Below are 18,217 nucleotides of genomic sequence, written 5' to 3' on the forward strand. Positions count from 1 at the left end.
CCACACCCTCGCCAGCATCTATAGTCTCGTGATTTGTTCATTTTAGCCACTCTGACTGGTGTGAGGTGGTATCTCAGTGTGGTTTTGATTTGTGTTTCCCTGCTGATGAGTGATGTTGAGCATCATTTCATGTGTCTGTAGGCCATCTGGATGTCCTCTTTGGAGAAGTGTCTGTTCATGTCTTCTGCCCATTTCTTCACTGGATTATTTGTTTTGTGAGTGTCTCAATAATTTTTAAACAATCGTTCCCATATTTTCATTTTGCACTTGGATCCACAAATTATATAGCTCGTCCTGGGCAGCATGTGCTGTCTCGAAGTGCCTCACTGATGTGCCATCTCTGTGTTACTCCAGGACCCCAGAGAGGATGGGGCTGTTTGGGAGAGGGCTCAGTAGTAACTCAAGGGTCACGCACAAGACATTGTGCTGTAGGTTCTTAGAGGAAGCAGTGAAGTGTCCTATTGCCGTAATTCTAAGATAACATCAAATATGGCACTCCATTGGCTTAGTGGCAGCTTCTTTTTTGCCAAAAAAACCCCCAAACACATTGGCCGTACATATAAAATATCCAAGCTACACCAATTTAAGAAACAATAAATTGTAAACCCAGAAGAAAAGAGCATCTTAGAATAGTAGAAGTAATAATTCATGATGAGTTTCCATCAACCCTCCAACTGAGTTCTGATAGCAAGAGGAAGCATTCACCTTGCCCTGGGTGGACTCTCTTTAGAGAGTTTTTTGGGCTGTTTAAATCCAGCTAAAATTTTGTATATTTTGTGAAATAGCAATGAAGGTACTCTTTTAAGTGTGATTAGTTGAACATGAAAACAAAGGGACACTCAGGCTCTGAGGTCTAATTTTGAGGATATTGAAAATTACCAAGAAGCCCTTGAGCTTCTCTTTGTCATGGGTTTGCTTATTAAGCAGATCTAATGATTTTAATACCTGGAATGTTTTTTTTTGTTTGTTTATTAATTTTTAAAGAGAGGGAGGGAGCACAAGATGGGGAGGAGCAGAGAGGGCAGAGAGAGAATCCCAAGTATGCTCCATGCTGTCAGCACAGAGCCTGATCTCGTGAATCCCAAGGTGATGACTTGAGCGGAAATCAAGAGTCTGATGCTCACCCACCTGAGCCACCCAGGCACCCCTATCTGGAATGTTCTGATCCACAGAAATGCAGACAGATGCATAACCAAGATTTTGCCCACAAGCGGAACACTGAGTCCTTTTCCCAGATACAAGCTTTCCCTACGTCAAATCATTTTCTTAAGGGTTTTGGTCCACATCCTCCCTCAAGGTGAATGCTTCTTTAACTGTTAAGGATTTGTGATCTGATATATCTCTCTTCCCTAGAGGGCCCCTGAGAAAGGAGCTAGTTACCGGCAATAGACACTGACTCACAGGTTCACTTATGACAAGCTCAGGAACCAACTTCCTCCCATATGCCTCTTTCCAACTCTGACTTGAAAAGATTCACCCACTGCTTCCTCCCACAGCTCAAGGACAAAACACAGTGAGTTAAGTCTGAAAAGGGCCTCAGCATTTGGTCTTTACCCTCCATCACCAAGAATGTGCTAAAACAACCTGGGCATCTGATGCAGTGTTGTAGGGTTGACTAATACTTGTATTTACCCATCTGACAAAACTGTGTAAAATTCCTGTTGTGTATGGAGCTGAGTGGGGTGAGGGAGTAGGGAGAATTCAGAGACAAATGAAACCTAGCCTCTGACCTGGATGGGGTGAGAGGGCTCTTAATCTAGTAGAACAGAAAAGATCTGTGCCTAAAATCTGTCATCACTGAGGCCAGTTGCCCTGTTCCTCCTTCCTGTGGTCTCCTCACTTTACATCATTACATAGAGTGCTGTCACTTCACACCCATGTCATCCACCTTAAAGACTTTCCTATTGGATAGACACTGGCTCTCATATTCTTAATAAATAGTGTGAGCCAAAGGGTGACTCACAAATACTTAACAAGGGTGACAACAGCGATGACCCAGCTCCTATTTGGTTGCAATCAAAATGATCCTCGCTTCCTTAAGGTCCATCTAAGAAGAAACCCACCGTAACTCTGACAGTGATCTCAACAACATAACTACTGCCACTTCTACTGCTACAACTCTGAGTATCTCCATGGAGCTCACACTCCTTGGTTTTATATACGTTGCTTCTTACCATTAGGACATTACTGCAAGATATTTATCATTATCCTACTTCTCCTCAAGAAGAAAAGAAAGGCCAGGAGCTGGAGTTCAGGCACAGCTTGCCCTCCCGTCACCCCACTGCAGTCCTTCCTTCAGGGAGAACTCTGGTTGGGTGCAGCCCCTCCTTCTAGTGGGGAGACCCCAGGATAAAAGCTCAGTCTTCTGGGAGCACTGAGGAAAGGGCTGAGGGAAGAAGTAGGACTGCATTGCTCGTAATGGAAATTGCAACTGCTGGGTAGAACCTACTGAATCATGAACATGTTTTTCTCAGGGAAGCATTAGCATTCTGGAACAGCTACTATACACTTGCTTGCTTATAAAAAAAAAAAGCACCATAACTTTTTTTATTGAAAAAGTCTAATGACATGAAGGGAGGAAAAGGGAGAAAGTTCTCTTTTGCAGAAAGAGGAGAGGAGTCTAAGGAAAGCATTTCTAGAAAATTCATTTAGTTGCTTGAACTATTTTAAATAGCTACTTAGCCCTTCCCAGCTGATGGGAATTGCTAGGTTCTGAACATCCCAAAGAGAATCTTTTAGAGAAGCCCAGGACACACAAACTTGACATCTCTGTTGTCAAGGTCTTTGTGCAAAACAGGTGAGAATAGACATTTAAGGAAGATAATGGGACACTCCATCCATTCATTCCTCCAAGTGTTTAAAGTTCCACTGAGGGGACTAGGATGTACTTGAGGCAGCTAATTTCAGTTTAGTTAAGACAGATCAAGTTTGGTTAAAATAAGTTTTTTTTTGAATGCCTACTTTGTGCCAGGCATGCGGGATGCAGAGAAGATTTAGTCTAATGGGGTCTAATTGATTTAACTCCCGACAGCTCATCATTTGCTGCCACACTGCAGCCTGAAGCTCTTTGCCATTACTAAGTCCAATAAACCTTCTCTCACTGTCTTAGATCCAAGCTGCCCCCCTCAAAGGGCCATCTTTTCCATTAAGCCACTGTTTTTGAAACATATAAAACAGTATTAGAAAATAAAATAGAATGGAAATAATACCATAGTGTAGCATATGTTAAGAGTAAGCACCATCTTGTGAAAGTCACGTTTAGTTATATGTGCATATGTATACTGGGATGGATGTAAAACATTTCTCACCATGGGTCATGGTTTGAAAAGTTGGAAAAGGGCTGCCTTCAGGGAGTCTTCGAACCTCCATCTCCCCAGCTCTTCTCTTCTTTAAGCCAGCCCCATCCCCCCTTCCTTCTGAAGGTCATTGTGGCCTTGTGACTGCTTCTGAGACTCAACATTTCAAACGCTCCTTCCTTTCAGGAGCGCACGAACAAAAGACCAGTCCTTTGGTTCCTGTGCCCCATGCTCACTACCTATGCCAGCTCATCCCTCACCCCGCCACACACCACACACACCAGTCTGTGGCCCGAAGCTCCAGCCTGGCCAGGACACTGGATGCCCTGGTCATCCACGTAGGGGTGAATCAAGAATCTACCATATATACAGGTCCCTTTCGTATCTGCAGTAAAACTATTGTCAACCTAATAGCTATTACTTTACAATGTCCCCCACTGGTTGCAGAGCTGAATGCTTTAAAAAAAAAAAAAAAAGCAGCTGGGGGCCTGGGTGGCTCAGTTGGTGAAGCATCTAACTCTTGATTTCAGCTCAGGTCATGACCTCATGGTTCGTGAGATTGAGCCCCACTTGGGCTCTGTGCTGACAGCGTGGAGCCTGCTTGGGATTCTCACTCTCCCCCCCCCCCGCCCCTGCTGCTCCCTTGCTCTCTCTCTCTCTCTCTCTCTTGCTCTCAAAATAAATAAACATTTTTAAAAAAGTAAAGTCTTGCCTGAGGATGTGGAACCTGACCCGTGTAAAGGGTCAAGAGCATAGACTGGACATTTCCCAGGATTCCTCCAGAAGACTCCTCACCCTGGCTTCCCTGCCCTGTCTCCACATGCATGCTTCTTTGGATATCTCAATGTGTAACCACAGATCCTAGCCACAAGCTTTAGTTCCCCACCTGGGGTTCAGAAATTAGAACTGATATTTCTTGAAGGCTTACTGTGAACCAGATGCTATACGAGGGACACCATCACCACTATTCCACCTATGCTCACAGCCTGATCATGGGTGGGTAACATTTCACCCCCATTTTACAGACGAAGGAACAAACTATTTTGTGGCTGGCCCAAATTCAGTGGGGTTTGAACCTGGCCAGCTGGCTTCCACTCCTGCAAGCTTGATACTACATCAAGCAGGTTTGGGATAGCCTCAGAGATAGTTGGCAAGGCTGCCACACATGACTGTGCAGATTACGTACTACACAACACCAGGGGATGTCATTGCATTGCAATCTACAGAGTTGCTCAGTGTGCAACCTGCACATCTGTGTGCAGCAGCTCAAAGAGTTTAATTGGGCTCTACAATTCTTTGCTTTTCATCAATTAACTACTAACTGGGACTTGAGTTGTTTGAAGAGGAAGTGTCTGTGGAACAGGGAGGTATTTCATTGCTTCTATCTTTCTTCCAGGAAAAACTCTTCTTCTCTGCTTTAGATCAAAGTCTTAGGAAATATGGGCAATGAGGAGAACCTCTGCTCCCTCTGCACAGTAGCATGGAAGCTGGGAGGCAGGGGGAGGAGGAGAATGGGCCCTGGGAGATGCTAAACTGAGCAGGCAATCAATCATCTCAGAAACTCTGTCGAGTTTCTTCTGGCTTTATTTTGGGCATTAATTGGAAATGTCTGCCCCTTCACAGAGTCTGTTTTCTCACTAGAAAGGAAAGAAGGTTCCAGCTGAGTCTCAGGATGCTGAGAAGGGATGTGATAACTTTTTATACTATTGGCATTCTCCACTGCTTCTTCCTCCAAAGCCTCACGTTGGGATGCTTGTATACATGACCAGGACCAAGGAGAGACCTTTCGTCCTGGGCTCCCTTCTCTGGAGACCACCACTAAGCAGGGGTTGGAGAGGACTTTATAAGGGTGTCCAATGTCTGGCTTATTTTTATTATTTTTTCTATTTTTTAGCTTTATTGAGATATAATTATGTATATTTGACAATACAAAATGGGAATGCAGGCTCTTCCTAGAGCTGCTCCTGGAAAAGTGTGGGAGGGCAGGGACTGGATTCTGCCCTGATCCCATAGCACTGGCTCAACAATCTTGCTAGGATTGTGATTAATTGCTCAGAAAAGGTTTGTTGTTACTGGAAATGAGATGAGGGTAAAAAGACCCGACTAAAGAAAAATGACTTTAAAATTGGTTCTGCTATAGAAAAACCGTGGATCTGAGCCCTGTGGTTATGGTTATACACACTGTATCCTAATCTGGGCTGTGTTACGCAGCCTTGGGTAATTTACTCCTCCAAATCTCAGTTTATTTGTAAAATAGGAAAATAGGGATAATAACAATGTATTAATGACAGTAGCTGCATCATGGGATCGTGATGGAGATTTAAAAAGATAATGCATGTAAAACACCGACACAAAGTGCGGGGGTACTTCCAAGCAAGCCTCAGGTCCATGGGCGACAGAGAGTGAAATGCCACCACCCTCCCGGAGCAGAGGAACTCTAGGGGGTTGGAGATGTGATCAGCTGATCCCATGGGGACACTTGTTTCTTACTGTGCCTCTTGCATCTCAGCTACTGAGGGATGTTCAAGGGTCTTTGTGACTATCTGATACTCAACTTACATACCATCTGTAGAACCTATCCTGCCCCCTGTAGGGTCTGTTCGCACCCTAAGTGCTCAATACATGGGGGTTTCCATGATCAAAGCTTGCCCACTTAAGAAGTGTCCAAGGATTTGCGAAAAGTGAAGGTGATATCTGGAATTTAACAGAAGTAGCTATCTGTTAGACCAAAGGGACTACCGCTACTCTATTTTTTTAGTTCATAAGGTAAACTATGCAAGTTTTACTTTTCTTCAAAGATACTTATTTGTGTTCCTCTTTTCCCCACCACTTCCCTCCTCTTCCCACTCTCCCACCCTTCCCCTCTCCCCACCAAATAATCATTTTGTAAATTTTATTTTAAAAAATCTGGCTACTTTGGACCCATTTCTCTGTTCAGTTGATAATTTAGTCTGCACTAAACTGAAGTTTACCTCATGCCATCTATGTTAAAAGGACTTTCTGTTACTAAGAGTCATGGAAAGAAATGTTGCCAAGGGCATGGACAATTTAGTATTGGCCTTTAGAAAATGGATGATGTTAATTACAGATCAATGTTCCTAAGGCTTAAAGTAGAAGAGAGATGATTATCAATGAATTTCCTCTAAGAGTAAAGCTTTCCCTATGATTACCATGTTACAGATTACAAAGTGTTAGTCGAAGGCAGTGATTCTCAACCCTGGCTCCATGTTAGAATTACCTGGCGAGCTTTCAGAGAATACCAATGCCAGAACCTGACTCCCAGATTTCATTAGTTTGGGGTGGGGATCAGATATTGGTGTTTAAAGCTTCCCAGCTGATTCCAATGTGCAGGCTAAACATTTCAGCATAATCTATACTCCTGGTTCTCAAACCATTAGAGTCAAAGTACTAGAATCACCTGGATGGTTTATTAAAACATGGACTACTGATTCCTGCCCCAAGGTTTTGATTCAGTAGATCTGAGATGGGGCAGAGAATGTGCATTTTTAACAAGTTCCCAGGTGATCTGATGATCCTAGCTCCAAGCCGTATTTTGAGGACCACTTGTATACATAGCTGCTCATGATCCGTATTCAGGGGTCCTCTGCAGCTGTGTATTAGAGTTTTCCAGAGTGAAAGAAACAATAGGATATAAATCTGTGGGGGATGTGTTCCGAGACCCCTGGTGGATGCCTGAAGCCACAGACAGAACCAAACCACATATATATTATGCATTTTTCCTGTACAGTTGACTTTTGAACAATGCAGGGGTAGAGGCAATGACACTGTGCAGTTGAAAATACACATATAACTTTAGAATCACCAAAAGTTTAACTACTAGCAGCTGACTGCTGACTGTGTGTGATAACATAAACAGTCGATTAACAGATATTTTATAAATGTTATATACTGTATCAGAAGGAGGATCGTCTGCTTCCAAACCTTGGTTGACTGCACTAACTAAAGCCAGGGAAGGTGGAACCGCACTGAGGTGGGAGGACTACTGGATATATGAGGAAATTTGTTATAGGAATTGGCTCACAGGGTTAAAGAGGTCAAGAAGTTCCACAACTTGCCATCTACAAGCTGTAGAACCAAAAAAAGCTGGTGGTGTGATTCGGAGCAGGGCTGGGGATGGAGAGGAAAGGCTGCTGGTATAAGTCCCAGAGTCTGAAGGTTTGAGAACCAGGAGTTCTGTTTCCAAAGACAGGAAAAGATGCACATCTGAGGTCAAAAACAGAGGGATTTGTCTGTCCTTCCTCCGCCTTTTTGTTCTAGTCAGGCCTTTTATGAATTAGAGGATGACGCCCACCCACCTTGGTAAGGGCAATCTCTTTACTCAGTCTATTGAATCAAATGCTGATGTCCTCCAGAAATACCCTCAGACACACCCAAAAGTTTTGCCAGCTCTCTGGGCATCCATTGGCCAATGAAGTTGACCCATAAAATTAACTATCACAAGCCTTGTTTTTTCTTCTTCCAGTTTCTCCACTCCCTCCCACCCACCGAGAACTTATGTTCCTTTAATAAACACACTGTGCACCTTCTACTCTAGAGAAGGACACCTTTCCTTTTGCCTGCAACACCTTCCCCTGTCACAAAACACACTTCCTTGAGAAGAGGTTGTAGTTCAATTTTCACTCATTGGCATTAGGTTTCCTCTAAATGTAAATTAGGGAACTTGCACTGAATTTGTTAATGTTAATACATACACTTCTACAACATGTAGCTTTTCATTAAATGGGATTTTTGCCTCCTACACTAACATAAATACAAAAATAAACTATGACTGTACTTTTTTTTCAACACTTGGGTGTTTTAGTATATCTTATATTACGTCATTATAAGCCTTAAAAAAATACCCTAACTTGTAAGAAACAAATAAGGAAAATGTAACTGCTATCTTATTAATAACGGAACCACAGATGTGACAGTGAGTCAGTATATATCAGTTTAAGTAAATATAAAATAGATTCTAGGTCTCCCCACCCTCCACCCACACTCAGAGACTCATTTCTCTCATGGTGACTTTGCCTTTGGGGAAAGGGCACAGTGCTGGTCAGTGAAATGCCCTTTCTCCTGCAGTTTCTGTGCAAGTTTTCCTGGTCAGTTAGTGCCTTATTACCCTTCTGGGCGCTCATTGCTTCCATTAAATCCCTTCAGATGGTCCAAGTAAAAAAAGAAAGCAAATAAAGCTCAAATGGTGGAATAGGAAATACTGCCCAATTTAAACTTTGTTTTTTTTTCACACTGAGTTAGTGATTTTAAAAGTAAGGGAAACTCTTATAAGGTCTGTCAGAATTGAGGTCTGAAGCAATTATTTTTGCACCTTATATCCCACTGTAGCTTGTTGAAGTGAATAATTTTGATGTGTTTTTTTGTGAGCAAAGGACTGCTGGAAAAATATGATTAAAGCATTCTATCTATTCTCTCTTCCTCATCTATCATATAGTATATATTCCTCCTGTTGCAATGAAACTGGCTTTAATTTTCCTGTCCCAGGATTTGTCTACCTAGAGAGAAATGATTTGAGATGGAGAATTAATATTTGAAAGACTTTATCCAAACAATCAATATAGCTATAGCATATAGACATAATTAATGTGTCTGTCATTGTCCTAAGTGATATAGATATATATGTGTGTGTGTGTGTGTGTGTGTGTGTGTGTGTGTGCGTATCACATATTATACCTATATTACCTTATTTAAGCCTTACAAAACAACTTTGAGATAGTACATATTGTTATTGTACATATTATTATTCCCATTTTACACATGAGGAAATTGAGGTACATGAAAGTTAAGCAACCCACCTAAAGTCAAGAAGCTAACAAATGGTGGAGCTGAGATAGGAGCTCAGTCCATCTCTAGAACCCATGTGCTATACTACCATTCCAAACTGCTTCTTTGGTTATCTGAATCTGCATAACTATATGGTCATCTGATAAAAAGAAAATAGTAGAATCACTTAGACAATGGAAATGTCACTTTTCATTGAATTGTGTTGCTTTTATCTACAGCTAGTATCAGCTGGTCTCCTTTCCACCTCTAGCTAGAACAACATCGGAGCAGTGTTGCAGGGGATGTGTGTGGTGGGTAGAAAGATTGCCATAGCTTCTCAGGTGAGACCTCCCTGAGATCTGTTGGAAGATGAGGACAGAGAGTGAGATTATTTTTTTTTTTCATTGTGATATTCTTGGTTGGAAAAACCCTATCTGACCTTTAAGACTTCTAGGTCTCTAGGCACATGTACAGCTTAGGACCTACTCCAGAGACATGGCCCCACTCAGTGTGAATATATATTAATGCCCTTGAGGTCATTCACTTAAACTTAGTCAGATCTGAGGTAGGATTTTGAAGGTGGGGAGGTAGGTAAAAGCTTGCATCATCCTTGGGGTGTATATGTGAGTGTGTGAGTTGGTAGGACAAGAGGGGAGAGGCCTCAGGGAAGGTCTGAGGTGAGCCCTGACAAAAAGCAGAAGACAGATGCTTTTGAGAAGAGCTGAGGGAGAGGAAATCCCCCATCATGTGTGACCTCTACTTTCAGCAAATCTATTTTTCATATATTTGAACAAAACACCTCCCACACCTGCATCATCTTTAGAATCCATTGTGTTCCAACTCCTAAACAGTCATCAAGTTCCAATTTGGTATCTTTTCCAGAGGGCTCCCTCTGACTACCCTTCCCTTCTCTGAACCCCACTGAGATTCCCTCACCATTGTTTCCTGGTGGGGTGGTCTACGCTGAACTCCCACCAGAGAGTCTCTACAAGTCCAGATTCTTTGTTCCCACCAACACAGGCTCAGATTCTGTAGGTCTGGGATGGGGCTTCACCTCTGAAGAATGAGTGTTCACCCAGATGAGTGTTAATTATCTTCAGAGGCAGTGGTGTGCTGGGAAACTGGTTTGCGAAGAATGAATGAAAAAATAAATCCCCAGATTTTCATGAATTAAATGCCCCCCTCACTGACTTCAACTCATAAGCTTAACACCTGGGTCACAAGACGCTTGCATATTTAACAATGGGCTTTTGTGATCTGGCACAGACTGCTGTCAGCACACAATTGTGAGGCAATTTAGAAATCTCCATCAGAGTATTTTTTAAAAGTTCTATTTCCTTTGACTCAGATATTCTAGGACATTATCCTACCAATATATTTACATACGTAGGCAAAGATACATAACAGAGATATTTATAACAAAGAAATACCAGAAGTAACCTAAATATCTGGCAATAGGGGATTGGTTAATTATGGAATTTCCAATAGGTGAAGTACTAAGCAGCCTTTAGAAGAGTAAGGTAGATCCAAATGGACAGCCACAGAACCTTATAATTATACACCAGATGCAGTAAGTGAAAGAATAAAAACATTGTAGGCATCATTTCTTTTCAAAGAAGTGTAGAAGACATAAAAATATATATTTACTTTTTTCATGTGTTCAAAATTTTCAGAGAGATACAAAGCAATTATTAAGTGTTGGCCTAGAGAATAGAAGACTAGGATTTTGATTATACCTTTTTGAATGGTTTGATTCTTTTAAAACAAGTGCATTATTACTTTTCTACCCCAGTGAAAAGCAGAGTGACTTCCTGGTTTTTCTAAATCAGAAAACAAACAAACAAAAGCTGCTCAGATGATTCTGACACCTGCTGGGGTCAGAGCGCAACAGGGCTGCCTGGTCATGGTGTTTGCATGTGGTTCCTGTTATGTCAGGTTATCTCCATATCTACATGTCAAAGTCCTCCAACTAGAGCCACTGAGCCATTGAGTGCTGTGACTCTGGGAAGAGAATTAACTTTCTTGGGCATTTTTTCCTCACTCATAAAAGGAAGGGCTTGTATCAGGATTCAGGGAACATTAACTCAAAGCCTTTGGGACCAGGCTGTGAGCGGGTGCCCTGGAAACCTGTAGTCACATCCCCTCACCACCCTACTCCTGTGTCCCCTAAGCACACACCAAAGAGAAACGTTCAAATTCAAATTAAACTAAACAAAATACTATGCTGGCCAACAAAACACATTTCACTTGTAGGCCACCCTAAATTAAGTAATCTTTAATGTCTTCCTAGACAAACAATACTTGTCATATTTATTCTTATGTTGCAAGCTGTTAGTGACTAAAGTATATATCAGTAATATATATTATCATATATATGATGATGGTAAGATGATAATAGAAGTAGTAGTAGTAGTAGTAGTAGTAGTAGTAGTAGTAATAGTAGTAATAATAATAATTTGAAACTGGAAGCTCAGAGCTCAAGTCTTATTGAGCTATATACCTAAAGGTATATAGGTATGTATGTACAGTTTTTTTTTTTTTTTTTGGTAAAATAGGAATCACAATATTTTTTTACAGGATTTTTGCTGTATAGTTATGTGAAATTTCTTAGCACAAGGCTTGGCACATAGTACATGCTTAATAAAAAATCTGCAAATATTACTTGATTATGAGCATGGTCTTTTTTTAAGCAACATATAAGGTTTTAAACTTATTCCTATAATTTGTACACAGCTGGGCATGAGCTTGAAAGTTAGGTATTTATTTCAGTTCTTAATATGCGGAAAGATACTTACTGGAAAGCACCTCTAAAACATGTAGAAAGGATTATATAATTTATGTGGTGTAAATATGGATCTAAACTAGCTAATTCAGCTTTCATGTAGTTTAATCCTTACAGAAAGGCGTTGCATTCTGACTCTTGAAACTCTAAAGTCTTGGATGGCACTTTAGTGACTAATGGTTGTCCACTCTGTAAACCCAGAGCTCTTGACTCTTGCTCCATCACAGCTCAGTGAAGGCAACCAGATTCTGTGTTTCCTTGCATCTGTCCCCAGCTGGGCTGAGAGCTCAGGGAAGGGAGCAGTTCTGAGTTTTATTACATATCCACAATATCTTGTACAGTGCCTGACATTAGTATACACTCAGCATATGGATGGATAGGTGTGTGAATGGGTGGATGGATTCTCCTTTCCTAGGCTGCAGACTGCTGCCCGATCTGGTGGGTTGATTTCTCTAATTTTCCTTTTGCTTTAATCTCTCTGGGCCAATGTCTGAAAGACAACCTGCAGCAGATAATTTATGGATTGATTCAAGTACCTATTGATCTATCTTCTCTACTGAAACTCTGAAAGAAAACTTTAAATTCATGGTCTTCCTGAGGTTTAGTCTTATGCTAGTCACTTAAATCCTCATTCTTCATTAATCTCAGCCTTGAGCATACACACAGCAATTTTCTTTTAAAATACGGTTTGCCTGCACAGTTAAAATACATTCATTTTATGTGTGCATATATATGTTATATGTATGTGTAGATACGTGTGTGTGTGTGTACATGGAATAGATATCATATAGATCTAGCAGAAATTCAATCTTACTCAGACATATTCAGTCATGAGCATCTGTGCACAGCTGAAACAGACTTTGCTTTTCTTCAGCGCACTATCGCTATGTTTTCCAAAGTAGTTTAAGGTAAAAAGACAACAGATAAAAGGTATTAAAGCAAAAAGGTAGCCGTGTTGACTTTTATTCCTGGCCTACTCAGTCATCAACTGTACTCTGAGCTTCCTTTCAGGCCATTTCATATCCGAGCTCCATCGCCCTTCTGTGGTAGAGATAAGGAGAGATTGTACTAACCAACTGCCCCCAGTGCTGCGTTCTGCTTTCCTTTCTTCTCAGTGACCATTCCTTTAGGATTTGGAGATTTGAGTTCAAAAATAGACTTTAATTCACTGGGCATCAAACATTCAGTCCTAACTCTCCCCAGCAGCTGCCAGAGTCGGAAGGAACTAAATGTGGTGTCAGAAGATTTCACTATAATCCCCTCAAAATGACTAGATGGTGTCCTAGGTTGCCTGAACTTGTGTTAACCTGCCAAATGCAAGGAGATCACTGGACAACACAATGTATGATTCCTTCTTTCCAGAAGGAAGCCCCCATTCCCCGGTTTTCATGCTTCACCCTTTTGCAAGAAGGAAAAAAAAACCCAACACTGGTGTCTTATTTGAATTATTCATGCCACTTTCTCTTCTGCCAATTCCAGCACACGTTCGAAATCATTAATATGTCATGACTTTCCTTTATCTAGCTTTTTCAGATTTTTTTAGAATCATCAAGAACTACAAAAGGCTAATGCCTTCATTAACAAGGATATTATTATTTTATATTTTTAGTTCAGTATTTTCAGTCTTCTTAGCACAATTTTAGAAGTACTGAATGTTCGATGAGGTAGGCACTGAAAGTTGTACCTCACAGGGGGCTGTTGTGAATAATCCTAGCAGGCACATGGTGGCACTTTGAATGAAGCCCTGTGGTTTGATAGGACTCGGGGCCGTGCCATGTGGGTGAATACCTCATCTGCCTGCTATAGTCTCATAACCGGCAAAGAAAAGATGAACCATTCTGATATGCTGAGGGTCCAGTGTCATCCCAAGGACCTGTTACTGATGCCCCAACAATCTCCCTTCTCTGATGAGCTCTTGTGTGTCCATTCTGAGCCAGGTGTTTTGCTGGCACACCAGAGAGAGCAGGGCAGGCCCAGTCTCTGTCCTCATAGATCCCCATGCACATGGATCTGATCCACTAGATCACCACGGCATAAGGAGCTAACCCAAGCCCAAAGGCCTGAGATAGTACAAAATGCCAATTGGGAATGACAGGTTATTGGGTTCGTGCAACTGAAATGGAATCATTTACTGAGACAGAGAAATCTACAGGAAGTGCAAGTTTGTAAGGAAAGATTAGAAATTCAGTTTGGGGCTTACTTGTTAGGCCACATCAACATCTAAATAAGGTGTTGAGTAAACAGTCAGTTGGACGCATGGATCTGAGTTTGGGTGGGGTGTCCAGGGACATTGAAGATACCCATCTGGAAATAGTCAGCATGTGGACAAATTTAAAGTTGTGAGACTGGATTAGATCTCCAAGGAAGTGAGTGTAGATTTATAAGAACGGAGGCTCAGGGTTTTGCAGTGGCAGTCTAATCCATAAGAATCGGGGAAGTGGGAAGAAGCCAGCAGCACCATTAGGGGTGAGGTCTCCTGGAATCGACTGAAGACAGGGCATCATTCCTTCCTTTAATCTGTCTCAAGTATTCTCAAAGTTTAATATGTATAAAAATACCTGAATAATAAATAAATCATGAGGATGTAATGTACAGCATGGTAAATATAGTTAATAAAAACGTATTGCATATTTGCAAGTTGCTGGGAGAGCAGATCTTAAAAGTCCTCATCATAAGAAAAGAAAGGAAGAGAAGTTTGTAATTATGTGGCAATGGATGGTAACTGAACTTATTGTGGTGATCATTTCATAATGAATATGAATACTGATTGTTATGTTGTATACCTATGACTAATATGATGTTATATGTCAACTATTTCTCAGTAAAAAAAGAAAAAATATGTGAAACAGAATATAAAAACTTGGATGCACTGTAACTGATTTTCAGTTTAAGGAATTTTCAACAGTTATTTTTAATGTTTGCCATTTTCCATCTTTGTCATTGACTTGAGAATCTAACCCCTGCTCATCAAGCCTCTGATTAGGAGTGACTCTACAATATTGTCATCTGGACATTACAGTCATGGAAGGGAGACTGTGAAAAAGCCAAGTATGTTTTTGTTTGTTCGTTTTTCTTTCTTTTTCAAAAAAAAAATTTTAATGTTTATTTTCGATAGGGAGAGAGATAGAGTGTGAGTGGCGTAGGGTTAGAGAGAGAGGAAGACAGAAGAGATGATCCAGGCTCTGAGCTGTCAGCATAGAGCCTGACATGAGACTTGAACTCATGGACCACGAGAGTATGACCTGAGCTGAGGTTGAACACTTAACTGACTGAGCCACCAAGGCGCCCCCTGTTCGTTTGTTTTTCTGAATCAAAAAGAATATCAGTATCAGGAACTGCAGAGTTTTATGAAACAGTTCACACACTTCCCTTTAGAGCATTAGGGCATGTGGACAGGCACTTTGCTGCCCTTTCCAGGTGACTACCTATGGGAGGGAGTGGACCACACACCATACTTAAAACACTGGCCAGACTTAAAGAGCATTAGCCTACATGCCTCTCTTTCTGCCAAGACAAGCTGGAAGCAAAATGGCCTTTGATGGGACCCTGGAGGCTTCATAGCTGCAGGTCAGGGTGAAGGGCTTCATACAGACAGGGATATCCTGATTCCACGCATCTGTTCTGGGTTCCAACTTCTGTCTTCTGGAGAACACACCCATCACCATAGTAACTGCAGCCACACAATGTACCTCCAGGTGCCCCTCACATCCTTTCAGTTACTTCTCCCCCACTGACGGCACATATTAATTTAAAATCAGATCTCATAATTCTCTTGTCTTCAGGAGGCTAATATCTCTTATAATCCCCACTTTTACACTTATGACTGGAAGGTTCAGGACCCTCAGCACTGTTTCCTGAAGAGTTAAATGGCATTCAGGCAGCAGGAAACTTCTGACAATAAAATCAAAATCTAAACCAGTTGCCTTTTATTATCACTTAAATTATTCTCTCCACTTGACATGGATTTATTGGTCAGTTTAGACTCTGTGACAGATCTGGCTGTAGTCACATGGAACGTGACTAACAGCCTTAACTACAAGCCTATAAACAGAGCGTGATGTACGTGTACATTACCACCATCTAATAATATCTGCGGGCTAATTATATAAAAGCCAGAGTAAATGAACTCTACAGCGACCGCCATGCACAAATCCAGAGAGAGCCATAAGTGTGCTTCGGCAGCTGACCTGGGCTCTCAGGTAGAGCTAGATTAATTGTGGAGTCACTGATCTGTGTCCCGCACTGTTTATTGGCACCATCTCTGTTTGGGAATGGTCACTTTGCAGCTCTTTTTTGGTGATTCCTAACCTCAAAGTCTATTTCAGCTAAAATAATGGATGTAAGCTTCTGGCCCTTTCATTACATGTAGGCCTATTATTAGCATGTGCAGTAATAAAGGGGAAACTCATGATGTTTCTAGTCATTTACTTGGTGTGTACATTCAAGACTGGTGGTGTGCTCAAGGAAGGAGCCGCCACCTCCAGCCCGCCCACTCACACACTGTGAACGCCATAGGGCAGGCCATGTGACTCAACGGTCCTCAGATGTCACAGAAAGGAAGCAGGAAAACACATGGGAACACATTGCCACATGGGCTTTGTGGAGGGGATGCTCCACATGGGTGGCTCTGGTGGCTGAAGACCTGGCTTGGCATCCTGTCCCTGACACTCCGAAGCTGTGTGACTGGACAGCTTCAATCTTTTCACTGTACTATGGGGGCAATAGCTTACATTTGAGACTTGAATGAACTATGAAAACAGTTTTATGCAAGATGTTTTGTATTCAATCTTCATAAAACCTATGAAGTAGATGTGATTGTTGTCTCCACCTTATAGATAGGGAAGCCAAGGTTCAGAGAATTGAAATGACTTGCTCAAGGTCACATAGCAGACAAATGGTAGAGACAGGACTCGAACCCAGAATGCATCCTATTGACTACTCGGTTGCGCTGCCCTGAACAGACTCTGTAGGTGAGTGAAAGCACAGTTTCCTGTTTTATGAAAGGAGGCAGTTAGTGGCAGCAGGAACTGAGGTGATGTAACAAGGGGGGGATGTGGCTGTACCGTCACTTCTGGTCAGCACTGCTCATTGTCACTGAAGGGTGACAAAGTAATGTATCACTTTGAATGTGTGCAAACTGTCTTTGCATGATTTATGAGGAGTTTGTTACTTGAATTTTGTTACTTCTTTTTTTTTTAGTTTTATTTATTTATTTTGAGAAAGAGAGAGAGAGAGAGAGAGAGAGTGTGTGTGTGTGTGTGTGTGTGTGTGTGTGCACGCGCATGCGTGCAAGCATGGAAGGAGCAGGGGAGGGGGGAAGAGAGAGAGAAATAATCCCAAGGAGGCTCTACACTGTCAGTGCAGAGCCCAATGTGGGGCTTGAACTCATGAACCATGAGATACCTGAGCAGAATCCAAGAGTTGGACACTTAACTGACTGAGCCACCCAAGTGTCCCATGTTACTTTTTATTTTTCAAAGAGAAAGTAATTAAAATCGATGTGTCCTTTAGCTCCAGCCATGCCCATACCCCAAACTCCACGTGGGCCTTGCCTTCCTCCTCTGACCTCCCTGGCATTCACACACCCTCAGCTCCTCCTGTACCTGCTCCCATCCCTCCCCCTTCCCAATGACCCATATCCTCAGACTATGGGCACACAGACACATACAGGCCTATGCACTTGGAGAGTAGCAGGTAGAGACAAGACCGATCATGTGAGTTGGGGTTTACAGACAGTGAATCATAGACCATAAACTACTAGGAATGAAAGAGTCTTTAGAGATAATCTGGTCCAACCACCTAGTTTTACAGATGAGGAAACTGGGGTCCAAGGTGACCCAGCAAGTTCATTGGGTCTGCAGAGTCAAGCGGCAAATGAAAAGTGAGGGCCGAATCTGAGGGCTAGGGAGGCTCAGAGGGCAGGCCCATGGTGCCAGATGGTCAAAGGAGGTTCAGGTTCTACTAATGTTAAAACTTCCTAACTCAGGGGCCGGAGTGGGGGAGTGTCTCTGATATCTTTATGTGCTTTGCATGTGACTATCTTCCTAATGATTTATATTAACAATTTAAGGAACAAAATTCTCTGATTTGAGAATGATAAAAGCAACACCAAGTATTAAAAACAATTTCTTGAGAATATATAATGGTATATTTTAGGCCTCATTAGTAAAATTTGAGCTTGGACTCTTAAACTGATCACTTTTATAGTGGTAAGGATTAATGATTATTAGAAGCTAAACAGTTAATTTTATTTTATTTATCTATTTATTTTAATGTTTATTTATTTTTGAGAGAGAGAGAGACAGACAGACAGAGCGTGAGCAGGGGAGGGGCAGAGAGAGAGGGAGACACAGAATCT

At 41.8% G+C, this 18,217-nt stretch overlaps 1 protein-coding gene across 2 annotated transcripts in view; it reads right to left on the reverse strand.

Moving 5' to 3' along the window:
- Window positions 1–18,217, reverse strand: part of LOC115292071 (schwannomin-interacting protein 1) — a 727,630-nt gene that overhangs the window by 194,859 nt on the left and 514,554 nt on the right. The window lies entirely within an intron of this gene.

This window comes from Suricata suricatta, chromosome 5, assembly GCF_006229205.1.
Source record: "Suricata suricatta isolate VVHF042 chromosome 5, meerkat_22Aug2017_6uvM2_HiC, whole genome shotgun sequence".
NCBI lineage: Eukaryota > Metazoa > Chordata > Mammalia > Carnivora > Herpestidae > Suricata > Suricata suricatta.